At 45.0% G+C, this 14,091-nt stretch overlaps 1 long non-coding RNA gene and 1 pseudogene across 3 annotated transcripts; one reads left to right on the forward strand and one right to left on the reverse strand.

Annotated features, from left to right (window-relative positions):
• The first annotated feature begins 341 nt into the window (after positions 1 to 341).
• LOC118664112 lies at positions 342 to 1,173 on the forward strand (annotated as a pseudogene).
• A 2,075-nt stretch (positions 1,174 to 3,248) lies between these two features.
• LOC118664324 lies at positions 3,249 to 13,201 on the reverse strand. Of its 3 annotated transcripts, XR_004970296.1 has the most exons (4): positions 12,744 to 13,201; positions 9,470 to 9,601; positions 3,535 to 3,664; positions 3,249 to 3,426 (listed from the first exon to the last, which is right to left on the reverse strand). It is a non-coding gene; the product is annotated as an uncharacterized LOC118664324 (long non-coding RNA). The 3 variants fall into 3 exon arrangements; XR_004970297.1 differs by lacking the exon at positions 3,249 to 3,426 and having other exon boundaries at positions 3,513 to 3,664; positions 9,486 to 9,601; XR_004970295.1 differs by lacking the exon at positions 3,249 to 3,426 and having other exon boundaries at positions 3,513 to 3,664.
• Between the last annotated feature and the right edge of the window lie 890 nt (positions 13,202 to 14,091).

Here is a 14,091-nt window from a genome sequence, read left to right on the forward strand (position 1 = left end):
TCTGTCTTTTTAAAATTTATTTAAGAATGCCAAGTATTTGGAGGTTTTTTTGTTGTTGTTTTGCTTTGTTTGTCTTTTTTTATGACTGTGGTAAATGATGTGCTAAGTCAAATGGCAGCAGGGCAAGTATCATTCCTGCTTGCTTTGCCCCTCCTGGCCAGTTCCTACCCCTTGAGTATAGACTTGACCACATAGGCTTGTTCTGCATTCTTACTTATATCATTAATTTGGTGTGTTCTTTCTATTTGGCAAAATTAATTTACATGGGCGTCACAAGAGATGTTCATTAATACACAAAGATTTCCTTGCTCTTTCTCATCTTGCAATAAGGCGGGTGAAAAACTGAGAAGCCAGATACTAAGGAGGAGAAACCTGAAGCGAAGAAGGCCAATGCTGGTGGCAAGGTTAAGAAGGGTAACCTCATGGCCAAGATGCCTAAGACAGGGAAGCCCCACTGCGGCTGAAACCCTGTCCTAGTCTGAGGAATTGGCAGATATTCCCAGTCGGCTATGCATTCCCAAAAGGCCATGTACTAGAGGAAGAATTCAGCAGCTAAATCGAGGGTTGAAAACAAAAAGGAGAAAGCTCTTGCTAGTGTCACAATACCAGTTGGTGGTACCCGAGTGGCTAAACTTCACAAAATGCCTGGGTATTATCCTACTGAAGATGTGTCTCAAAAGCTGTTGAGCCACGACAAGAAACCCTTGTCAGCATATGAGAAAACTGCGGGCCAGCATCACTCCCGGGACCATTCTGATCTTCCTCACCAGCGCCCCAGAGGCAAGAGGGTGGTTTTCCTGAAGCAGCAGAGCAGTGGCCTGCTACTTGTAACTGAACCTCTGTCCCTTAACCGAGTTCCTCTGTGTAGAACACACCAGAAATTCATCATCGCCACCTCCACCAAGACTGATGTCAGTGGTGTGAAATCCCCAAACATCTCACTGATGTTTCCTTCAAGAAGCAGCTGCGAAAGCCCAGACACCAGGAGGATGAGGTCTTCGACAGAGAGAAAGAGAAATACGAGATTACAGACCAAGACAAGGTTGACCAGAAAGCCATGGACTCGGAAATTCAGCCAAAAATCAAAGCAATTCCTTGGCTCTAGTCTAGGGCAACCTCTGCTCTGTGTTTGCTTTCACCAATGGGCTTTATCCTCACAAACTGGTGTTCTAAATTTCTTACGAAGAACCTAATTAAATAACTGATCTGTTTTCTTTGTGTCTTTTTTTCTTTTTATTCTTGACTGCCTGGATATGTGGTTTGACTCAGTCAGTTCAAGGGAGTGTTAGCCTCTACAGAGAGTGTGACTAGAAAGGTGGAAACAGCTGCAGTGAACTTCATCAGCATTAGATCTGCATTCTAAGCTTCCTTAGTGTCTGGCTTCTCAGCTTTTTTACCCAGCACCTACCAATATAAAATACCATTTCCCTAATCACCACCACACAAGTCAGTACTAAAATGTACATGGATGCTCTGGCTGGGTGGTTCAATTGGTTGGAATATCATTCCATGCACCAAAAGGTTCCAGTTCAATTCCCAGTCAGGGTACATACCTAGGTTTCTGATTCAATCCCTGTCAGGGCGAATACAGGAGGCAACTGATCGATGTTTCTCTTTCACTCTCTCTCCTTCCCTCTCTCTCTAAAAATCGATATAAACATATCCTAGGGTGAGGATTAAGAATATAAAAAATAAAAATAAAATGTACATGGATATAAAATGTGATGTCTTTGAGTCACAAACTTTCATCCCATTCAATTATTTAACATCCATTTTTCCCCATTGGTTCTCAGCCCCACCCCCATAATGATACTTATTAGTTTATTGAAGCATGTAAAGACAGTAAATGAGTAGAGTTATTTACCTTCTCTTTTTTTAACCAAAAATCTATCGTACTGTATATACTAGAGGCCCAGTGCACGAAATTCATGCACTCGGGGCAGGGGAGGAGGGGCCCCTCAGCCCAGCCTGCACCCTCTCACAGAAAGTTAGGGATTTCAGAAGAATATTGAGCTTTGAGTCTGTTATTCTGTGCCCAGCTAGCAGAGAATCCAGGTGTCACTGAAATATACTTACAGGAGAACCTGTTAACACTTTGTGTATTTTTTTGGTTATGCACTTAAATAATTTTTTAAACAAAAGTCTACTTCTTAAAAGGCTACAGTTCCTCGTACTTATTATTTGATGGTATGTATTTTCACTGTATCCAAGACTGTAACTGTTTCTTGTGTTTAAGCATCTATGCTCTCATCTTGTCTCTTCTGATAACTTTTTATATTGGCTTATACAAATTCAGCCCCAGATCTAAATGAGGAAACCTCACAGATGTCTTTTACAACCAAACTATTTTGCAGCTTCTCAGACAGCTTTTGGACAGCACCAAAGATTTACTTTCTCATTTTGTAAAAGGAGGAATGCTAGAAATCATTAGGAACACTCTTTTAATTCTCACCCAAAGATTATATCTATCTATATATATATATATATATATATATATATATATATATAGAGAGAGAGAGAGAGAGAGAGAGAGAGAGAGAGAGAGAGAGAGAGATGAGAGAGAACATTTATTGGTTGCCTTCCATATGTGCTCTGACCAGGAATCAAACCCACAGCCTTTCAGTATATGGGATGATGCTCCAACCAACTGAGCCATACTAGCCAGGGAAGGAACACTTTGTATTATAGTGTCTGTATTCTGAGAACTGTGTGTCAAGCCCAAAGTATGGGAAGAGCTGGCAAATCAACCTCCCTAGATCAATTGCATACAAGTAAGATGTTATTGATATTAAAATGAACATGTTTTAGTACTTGTGTGTCTTCAGGATGGATAGAGTATATGCATGTTCATGTACAAAGACTGGCATGGTAACTGTCAACAAAATTTATTTTTCTACATGTCCTACAACACTGTTCTTCACCATTTATAAGTTCCCTTTGCTTAATAACTTTAATATTCTATCATAGGCATATATTTGGACATACAAAAATAAACTAATAGAGTTAAATGGAAAATTATGAAGCTTTTAATTTTAAAACACTGAGTTTATCAGCCTATGAGATGTTTATCCACATTAAATTTATCATCCTAATAAAACTGTTAATGTGGTGAAGGCCGGGGGGCGGGGGCCTGGGTGGAGATGGGGAAAAGGGAGAAAGTGGGGGACATCTGTAATCGTGTCAACAACAAAAATTGTTCAGATTTCCCTTGAAAAATAGATGAAATATATCCATTTTATTGTATACACAGACATCTGCTTCTCTTTCAGTGACTGCATAGCCTCAACTACTATGTATATTAGTCCCAACCAGACTTACCACCTTCTGTTCTCTCAAAGGCCCAGAGAAGACTGGCCGATGAGTGGCTGAGAACGGTCTGCTGTACCCATGCACCTCAGCAGGAAAGGAAGGCCACTTGTGCCCGAGCTGTATTACATATCCATTTACATTTTTTAAAGTGGCAAAAATGAACTAACACAATATATATATATATATATATATATATATATATATATATATATTTTGCTTTCTTACAACACATAACCAGTCTTGTTCCATTCAAATCTCAACCACCAACAACTGGCTCTCTGGTTATTTTGAAGCAAATCTTAGGCATGTAATTTCACCTGCAAATGTTTCAGTATCTTCAAAAGATTTTTTTACTCTGTGAATAAGAACATAAGCAATTATCAAATGCAAAAATTACCAATAATTATTTAATGTTATCAAATATCCAATCATCATTCATGTTTCCCCAATGTCTTATAAAATTTTCATCTTCTCTATTTAGATCAGGATCCAAATAAGACACATTGTAATAGAGCAATAAGTCTTTTAAATCCACTTTAATCTATAGGTTTCTCTTCCTTATCTTTTTTCTTTGCAATTTTTTCATTAAAGATTGTCCTTTAGAGTTTCCCATAAACTGGATTTGCTGACTTCATTCCTAAGGTATCATTTTTAAAAATCCTCACCCCAGGATATGTTTATTGATTTTTAGAGAGAGGAAGGGAGGGAGAGAGAAGGGTTGATGTGAGAAACATCAATTGCTAGCCTCCGCTTAGAGCCCCAACCAGAGACTGAACCCACAACTTAGATATGTGTCCTGACTGGGAATGGAACCTTAACCCTTTTGGTGCCAAACGACACTCCAACCGACTGAGCCACCTGGGTGAGGCCCTAAGGTGTCATTTAACATGTTCTCCATCCCCTGTTTCCTGTACATTGTTAGTTGCATGAAGGGCTTAAACAGATTCAGATTCAATGTGAGTTGTTTTTTGTTTTGCAAGATGTTTAGTAAAAATTTAATCTTGTCCAACAAGGGGTCTGGCTTTGGTTTCTGGGAGGTAATATTTTATCTCTTGGAATATCGTGCCTGATAAGAGTGCTTCTTTTTGCCTGGGGGCCTTGGGTCACATGTAATCAGCTCAACTTTGAAGGCTATCAACCAAATAAAAACTCTAGACAGGAAGGCTCTGGTGAGCTCCCCTGATTGGCAGTGATCTGTGTGTATTGTCATTCAACAATTCTGGGAGTAATGCTGTGCACAACCCTGTGGAGAGAGGACAACTAGAATGTCCATATTTGGACCTTTCCTGGACTCTTCTGGTTTCTTTCTGTGCACCCTGAGAAAGAAGATACCTACTAAGAAGGGCTCCTGGTGGCTAATTGGTCTAAAGTAAAAAACAAAAACAAAACAGCCTAGCAGCCATTTCTATACAGGGGCCTCTGTTGCAAATCATACTTCAGGGAGAAACTTGCACTAAGCTCCCTTCGTCCTGCTCTGAACTGCCTTCCTGCACTGTGGTTATGCCATCTGAGTCCACCCTTATAGAGGAGTGCCTGGAATCTTGTTTCAATCAATAGAACTGAGATTTTGCCCATCCAACTGGAGCTACCCAGCTATACGCCCATCAGCATCTTCACCGACCAATCAGAGCAGCTCCATTCCAACCGATCAGGACAGTGCCTTTTGGACCAAACGGCAAGAATTTGGAGTCCTCATTTGCGTGAGGACAAACCAATCAGGGGCCAGGACACCCAATCAGGGTGAGGACTTCTGTCTGTATGTCAGCTCCCCAGTGGCTCAGAGAGCACACTTTCACTTTCCACCAAAGACTGAACACTGCATTTCCCTAGTTTACCAGAGCGGAGTGGATTGGACCAAGTGGAGTGGAGCGGAGCTGTCTAAACAGGGAGGGGCCTTGCCCCAGGGCCACCTCACAGCAGTGCTGTTCCATAGCCACTGCTTTAAAATTGAACTGTAACGCTATGGAGCTGTTCCATGCTACCCTCACAGCTCTGCTGTATCACAATTGAGCTGTTTGCACTGAAAAAGTTTCCTTTTTCACCGCACCGTAATTTGGGGATTTCTGTTGGCATTGAATTGGCGCCAACAATCATCAGTCGGCACTTCCGTGGTTACTTATAATCTGTATCCTTTAGCTTGAAAGTTGTTAGTATAACACTTTCACTGAGCTCTGGGAGCCCTTCTGGAGAACTATCATGACTACGGGTGGTTTGGGGAATCCCCACACTTGCAATTAATGCCAGAAGTGAGGGCTGACTTGACGACTGCCCCCTAAATTCCCCACAAGACCACTACAGAGTGGTGGTGTCTACCTACTATGTATCAGGAGGTACATGATTTCTGGGTATTTCTGTTTCTGACATGATGATCATGGCTTAAAATCATTAATTATTCAGGGGCTGTAAAATGGTGTTCTAGTTCTATCATCTATTCTTTATTAATCTTCTTTGTTAGTCTTCTCTTATCACGTATCTAGATAGATAGATAGATAGATAGATAGATCAGCGGTTCTCAACCTGTGGGTCGCGACCCTTTTGGGAGTCGAACGACCCTTTCACAAGGGTTGCCTAAGACCATTGGAAAACACATATATAATTACATATTGTTTTTGTGATTAATCACTATGCTTTCATTATGTTCAATTTGTAACAATGACAATACATCCTGCATATCAGATATTTACATTACGATGCATAACAGTAACAAAATTACCGTTATGAAGTAGCAACGAAAATAACTTTATGGTTGGGGGTCATCACAACATGAGGAACTGTATTAAAGGGTCGCAGCATTAGGAAGGTTGAGTACCACTGAGATAGGTAGATAGATATCTAGATACTATCTAGGTCTATTTCAGATATATATCTATTTCAGATAATATAGGAATGACAGGAAAAAAAACATTTATTTTCTTTATCAGTTTTCAAATTAAAGAGGTAGTTCCTTGCATCCTTCACCCAAGTGACCAATGACTGGGTTTTTTGTATGTTTATGTCATGAATTTAAGCATCAATCCATTGAGTTTCTATCATTATCAATGTTCATATTTGATCATCTTTAACCAGTGAGGGCTTTTCTAAACTGACTGCAGAATCCTTCTGACATGACCCTAGAGCTCTTTGATAGCTTCCTTGCTTTCTGGTAAAACACGATATTAGGCTGATCTGGTATAGTTCCTGTTTCAGACCAGGAATTGGCCACTTCTCCAGAAGCCCTGTCTCAGGCTAGGTTCCCCAAAGAAAGAGTTTGAGTCAAATATTTACACGCAACAAGTCTCAGAATCAATACCTGTTGGGAGTGGCAAAAGTAGTGAAAGGAGTTGTAGGGATAAAATAGGCAGGTGTGGGGAGTTTTAGGAATAAGGAGGGTTCATGGGAGAGGAATGTATAGGTGAGGGCTTGGAGTCGCCAGAAGACATGCATTCATAGAAAAAATAAAAAAGTGCCACAGGATAAGGAGAGAGGAAGACATCCATTCCCAGAAGATAAGGAAAAGCCACAGGAAATGGGGAAAAAGGAAACCGAGGACAGAGAAATGCCCACAAATGGCAGAAAGAGGAAAACGGATCTTTCACAGGAGATAGAGAACTGTTACAAGATAAGGGGGAGAGAAAGAAAAAGGGGGCACCACGTGGAGTTTGGGCTTTGAAGTTGATATTCTGCAAAAAAAGAGTGACCAATCAGAAGGGAGCGTGAAGAAACAAAGAACTACAGCATTTATAAACCTTAGAAGAAGGGACTTTGTGGGTAATCCCCGTGGGACTCCCTCCCTACATGGGAGTCTGTATTGGCTTCCAATACATTTCCACCCTTTTCATCTACCACCTTTCATTCTTTGAATCCATCTGGACAAGGACCTGGGACAGAAATCACCCCTGCATCCTGTTCAGGAAAACAACCCGAATCAGTTGATGCGTTGGCTGGGAACACGAAGGACCCACGGACTCTATCCCTTCCTCTGCTATGCCTTTATAATTTTGGAGACATTAACAGACACTCGCCAGCCACTTAAACCTGGCGGCCATCTTATGCGGGCATTTCTCCTTTCTCCCTTACTATCCCTTCCCAGACGCACTCTCCACCTCAAGGGCCAACCTAAAGCAGGTGGGCGTCAGCCAAATGAAGGGCCACAAGGATGACTGCCACATGTAAAGTCTCCATGTGAGGATGAACTGGTGCCGAGTTGGGTGCAGCGGTTCTCAACCTGTGGGTCACGACCCCTTTGGCGGTCGAACGACCCTTTCACAGGGGTCGCCTAAGACCATCCCGCATATCAGATATTTACATGACGATTCATAACAGTAGCAACATGACAGTTATGAAGTAGCAACGAAAATAATTTTATGGTTGGGTCACAACATGAGGAACTGTATTTAAAGGGCCAGAAGGTTGAGAACCACTGGGTTAGCCGTGGTCGGCAAACTGTGGCTCGAGAGCCACATGCAGCTCTTTGGCCCCTTGAGTGTGGCTCTTCCTAAGCCTTAGGAGTACCCTAATTAAGTTAATAACAATGTACCTACCTATAAGTTTAAGTTTAAAAAATTTGGCTCTCAAAAGAAATTTCAATCGTTGTACTGTTGATATTTGGCTCTGTTGACTAATGAGTTTGTCGACCACTGGTAGAGCATCAGGCTCCCGCCAGTTACAAGACAAAGCCCGGTCATTAATTAAATGAGTGCTTGGGTCCCTGCCCAGCTCTGAAGATCAAAGAGGCAATTCCTCCCACCGGTCGGAGACTCATATGTCCTTATGTGAGTAAGAGCCCTCGTGGAGGTGCCTGAGATTAAATTCCTAAGGCGAGAAGGCAGCCTCACAGGGCTCTTACATAAATGTAATTAAACTCTGACCCGACCAGGGAATGCAAGTAAGGGCTGAGCAGACAGCTGGGGAGAGAAACTGACGCACGTAAAGGAGGGGAGATTACCAGAGGCATCACTTCCCCTGGGAGCCCTCTCCACAAGCAGCACACTTTGACCCACAACACAAGTCCACTCCCCGGCCCAGATCCCACTCAGGTTTAGTCGGAGAGTCGTCTGCCTTTTCTTCTGCTTCCTATCTCAGTCGGTCCCCTCCCAGACCACTGTCTCATGGGCCAGACCCCAGATCCTGTGTAAGAGTGCTTTTTAGTTGCAGGGGCAGGGGAGCAGAGTGTGTGAGCACTTCTGAGCACTCCTTCCCTGCCGCCCAGACTCCATGCAGTGAGGGGCTGGGGGGCAGAGAGAGAGAGAGAGAGAGAGAGAGAGAGAGAGAGAGAGAGCACAAGGCTGCTGCTTGCAAGTAAGGGCACGGCCCCGCCCTTTGCTGGCATGCTTCGGCACTACAGATTGTGCGCAAGTGTTCAGCATGTGTTCATAGGGGTCAGTCGAAGGAATGCTAGTGACTCACTTTTCTTGATTGTTGGAAAGAGTCAGGGTGGAAAATGATAGAGTAGGAACATGGAAGTCATAAGGCATGCATTTTTTGAAGGACATAGGAAAAAGGTTTTAGTCTTTTAAGTATCTACTCTAAGTCTGAGTGGGGTTTTTACCAGGCAGCTTTACTGAGAACAAGATGAGAGGTTTACTTCGCCCGCCCGAGGGGTTAATTGCTTAGCTTGATTCATTAGCATGATAAGGCACACTGTTGCTGGAGACTAATGGCAGCTGCCTACTGATGGGGTTGATTTAAGTTTAGGAGGGCTTCCCAGTCCCCTTGGAATTCTAGGGTTGGAGCCCCAACTTTCCAAGTACTCTGCATGCAGCCGATATTAATATCAGTTTTACAAGAGGGCCCAAGGGCATTAGAGAAATATTCCTATTGTTGGGCACACCCACAGGGAGCAAACATGGGTATGCACCACACCCCAGGACAGGGAGAGTTGGAAGGACAGCTCTGCATGAGCCCCTGAGATCCCAGTGGTAAGTACGGTTCAGTCCTGGTTAAGTCCTGCAACCCTTATCTGCAACCATACAGAGAGGCAATCTTTCACTCCCTGTGAGTGAGAACTCCCCGCATCCTTAGCTAGGAGGGAGGACGCCCCACCATCCAAGGGAGCGTCACAAAGGATGATGGATGTCCTTTGGTGTGTTTTCTTACAGATGGGAAGTGTGTAGTCCACACCATGTAAAGACAAACCCCTAGGGTGCAACCTTAAGAATTGGGATGATTTCAACCCACAAACCTTAAAGAAGAAGCACCTGGTTGTTTTTGCCCTCAGGCCTGGCCTCCATCGTCCGTACCAACTAGTGAATGGAGAGAGTTGGCCCTCAGAGGGAAGCATTAAGTATAACACCATCCTGCAGTTAGATCTTTTCTGTAGGAGGGAAGGGAAACGGTCAGAAGTCCCCTATGTCCAGGCTTTCTTTGCTCTAAGGGACAAGCCAGATCTATGCAAGAACTATAAACTTGATCCCTCCCTCCGGACAACAGTAACCAAAACCCGCTGGAGGAGAAGGCTCCAGTACCCCAGAGCCCTCTTGCCCTCCGTCTGAACCCTCATGTGGATCATGTTGCTCCCCTTATCCTGGACCTCCAGAAAAACTGCTCCTGCAGAAAAGCAGGCAGCCAGGGCAGTCCCTACACCAGGCACCCAGAAGGTCTCTACCCGCTGGTAGAGCAGGTGGGCCAATCTGGGTGTGAGAGTTCAGGCCCCTTTCAGCCTTAAGGACCTGAGCCAGGTAAAGAAAAACCTGGTAGTAAATTCTCAGATAATCCTGATAATTATATTGAGGACTTTCAGAGCCTAAATCAGATATTTGTCCTGTCTTACCGGGACTTAATGCTCCTTCTAGAGCAAGCCTTGTCTTACCCAGAGAAGGAGAAGGTTTTGGCAGAGGCTCGAAACTTTGGCAACAGTTATTACAGTTCTTGTGTATGAGACATTACAAACCCTGAAGAGAAAGAAAGATACAATGCAGACCCAGAGTGGGACCCTGATGTTGAGATGTGGAAAATAAGCCTATTAATTACTCCAGACGAACTACCATCAGCCAGGAGGCTAATAAAAACCCCTCCACATTTTTGGAGAGACTTAGAGAGGCATTGGTTAAGCACACCAGTATAACCCCAGTTTCATTAGAGGGGCAGTTGATTTTAAAGGATAAATTCATCATTCAAATCAGCCCCAGGCATCAGGAGAAAACTACAAAAATTGGCTATCGGCCCCGAGACCACCTTAGACGATCTCCTGAAAGCCGCCACCTCTGTGTTTTATAATAGAGACCAGGAGGAGGAGGATAGAAAGGAAAGGAGAAGTCAGGCCAGAACTAAGGCTCTTGGGGAAAACAAGGGCTCCCAGTTAGAGCCCAGAGGCAAATGGTCAGTCACAGCCACCTGTTACACTGTGGCCAGGTTGGACATATGCGCTGGGGTTGCCCCAAGGTGCATGGTGAACACCTCCCCCCCCACCCCCCCACCCCTGCAAGCCCTGTCCTGCCTGTCAAAGAAACCACTGGAAGTCAGACTGTCCCCCCGGAAATGGAGGTCTCCTGGGGCGGGGCCGACGACCCAGCTGGCCCAACAGGACTGATGGGGCCCAGGATCTCCCAACCCGGCTCCTCATAGAACTGTTATTTCCACCCAGGAGCCCTGGGCAAGCCTAACAGTTGAGGGAAAGGAAATTAATTTCCTCCGAGACACAGGAACCAATTTCTCCGTACTTCTTTCTAACCCTGGTCAGTTATCTTCAGAGGCGATAACCATTATAGGTGTGTCTGGAAGGCCAATAAAGAGATATTTTCTCAACCTTTAGGATGTAGCTGGGGTGAGCTGTTCTTCTCCCATGCCTTCCTAATCCTGTCAGAGAGCCCTACAGCTCTCTTGGGAAGAGATATCCTAGCTCCTCTGGGGACTACAGTCCACATGTATCCAGAGCAGGTCCTATGCCTCCCCCTAGTGGAGACTGAAGTGAACCCTGATGTTTGGGCCACACAGGGCAGGACAACCCATCACAGCCTCCCCAGTCCAGGTCCTTCTCAAGGATTCAGCCTCATTCACACGTCAGAGGCAATATCCCCTCAAGCCTGAGGCTCAGGAAGGACTCACGGTTATAATAGACAACCTAAGGGAGCAAGGCCTGTTAAAAGCATGTAACAGCCCTTGCAATACTCCCATATTAGGAGTACGAAAACCTAATGGTGAATGGAGATTAGATCAGGACTTACCACTAGCAAATGAAGCAGTGATGCCCATTCACCCAGTTGCCCCTCACCCTTATACTTTGCTTACTCAGATTCTGGAGGACACAGAGTGGTTTACAGTGCTAGATCTCAAAGGATGCCTTTCTCTGTATACCCCTGCATCCCAACTCACAGTTCCTATTTGCCTTTGAAGATCCTAATAACCAGGGCAGTCAGCTAGCATGGCCAGTGCTGCCCCGGGGTTTGAGGGATAGCCCTCATTTATTTGGGGAGGCCTTATCGAAAGGCCTTGGGCAGTTTAGTTTCCCCAGCACTAAGGGCCTCCAGTATATAGATGACCTTTTACTATGGCCCCATTGGAGGAAATCTCCGTGAAAGGGACTAAGGCAGTGGTTCTCAACCTTCTGGCCCTTTAAATACAGTTCCTCATGTTGTAACCCAACCATAAAATTATTTTCGTTGCTACTTCATAACTGTAATGTTGCTACTGTTATGAATCATAATGTAAATATCTGATATGCAGGATGGTCTTAGGCGACCCCAGTGAAAGGGTCGTTCGACCGCCAAAGAGGTAGTGACCCACAGGTTGAGAACCGCTGGACTAAGGCTTTACTAAATTTCCTGGTGGAAAAAAGGCTGTAAGGTCTCCCAAGCCAAGTTGTGTTCCCGTTCAGTTAAATACCTAGGCCTTAATCTATCAAAGGAAACACGAGCTTTAGGACAGGACTGGATAGGCCCTATTCTTGGCTTCCCTTGGCCCCAGACCCTAGAGCAGTGGCTCTCAACCTTGGCTGCACATTAGAATCACCTGGGAATCTTTTTAAAATCCTGATTTCTGGGCCCCATCCTCCGGAAATTCTGTATCTTTGTTACTAATATTGTGACCTCACCCACCCCAGAACAAAGAAACAGAATTTCCGGAGGATGGGGCCCAGAAATCAGGATTTTAAAAAGATTCCCAGGTGATTCTCATGTGCAGCCAAAGTTGGGAACCACTGCCCTAGAGCCATTGAGAGGCTTCTGGGCATCCCTGGCTATGGCGAGTTAGCAAGCCCACTTTATCAGCTGGTTAAAGAGGCACAGAAGGACAGCGTCCGAGTAGAGTAGATGGGGTATTACCCAAGGCGTCCCTGAGATAAAGTTAACCATGCAGGTGTTCAGATGTTAAGTAGCTGCTAGCGAAGAGACTACTCTAGGCAAGCAGGACTGAGGGCAGGCATCATCACCTGACCTTACATTACCATAGTGAAGACTGCCGGAGGAATTACGCCACGCAAATATATGCAGTTGCAAGTCACACCGCACTTCATTACTCACACAAATTCTTGGTGCTGTGGGTACAGGCTTGACGGGATCCTAAACTGTGGCTTCCCCTGAAGGCAGTTGTGGTGCCGACTGGTAGCTGGCGATGTCGGGTCAGGAGACAGAGTTCGCAGCTGCACCGCCCTAGGTCTCCCGAAGTTCGGTCGCGGCTCGATCGGGTAGCAGCCGTCTTCTGTCTGGCACGGGGCAGGGGAGCTTCAGATCAAGTCGATCGATGTCTGAGGTTCGGGACCCGTTATTATAGCCAGACGGTTTACCTCACGGCAATCCAGGTACTTACCAATCAGGTACAGGGATTCAAGGTATAAATCCATCAATTACGTCAATGGTACAGGTGCTTATCAGTCAGGGCAAGTGTTAATCCATCAGGGTACAAGATATTTTTCCAAATTACACTTTAAACCAAAACAGGTTCTGGACTTCCCAGGGTGAGTCACGCTTGTACCTCAGGCTTCTCCGACCAGTCCTTATCTATGGGGTGCACTCCCGCTCATGCTCTTTCCACAGCAAATCCTTATCTATGGGGTGCACTCCTGTCTAGTTACTTTCCAAAACATCATATTACATTTCACACAAGTATTTTTCTACGTGTCCTACAACACTCTTTAATTATTTTCTGCTATAACATTGTAACACCCTCTACTTATTTCCTATCATTGTCACGGTTACTATGGCAGACAGCCTCTCCATTGTAGTCTGGGAACCTGAGGCCGAGGGGTCTTTAAACAACTCAGAAAGGCCCTGTTGCAGGCACCGGCTTTAAGTCTCCCAACAGGCCAGGAATTCAACCTGTATGTAACAGAAAGCGGGGAATGGCCTTGGGAGTCTGACCCAACCTAGAGGACAGACCCAACAGCCCGTGGGATATCTGCGTAAGGAAACTGATGCTGTGGCTGAGGGCTGGCTCTCCCGCTTATGGGCAGTGGCAGCCGTCGCTCTCCTGCTCCCTGAGGCAGTTAAGCTAACTTTGGGACAGGACTTCACAGTATACACATCCCCCTTTTAAATACCAGGGGAGGCCTATGGCCTTCTGATAGCCGACTTTTCAGGTATCAGGCCCTCTGCTTGAGGGCCCAGCTGTTCAGATCAGGACTTGCCTTGCCTTGAACCCTGCCTCATTTCTCCCTGAGGAGAGTGGAGAGCTTCTGCACGAGTGTGAACGGTTTATTTTACAAACGTATGCAGCTGGAGAAGGAAAAGCCTCCGGGTGCTCACCAATGGCAGCTCTTATGTTGAGCCAGGAGTCACAAAAGCCAGAGATGCAGTTGTTTCTTAAATGAGAGTCAGCCGTTTCCCCCGGGGACTAATGCACAACTGGCAGAATTAATTGCTCTCCCTAGAG

The sequence above is a fragment of the Myotis myotis genome, unplaced genomic scaffold (genome assembly GCF_014108235.1).
Source record: "Myotis myotis isolate mMyoMyo1 unplaced genomic scaffold, mMyoMyo1.p scaffold_m19_p_10, whole genome shotgun sequence".
Lineage (NCBI taxonomy): Eukaryota > Metazoa > Chordata > Mammalia > Chiroptera > Vespertilionidae > Myotis > Myotis myotis.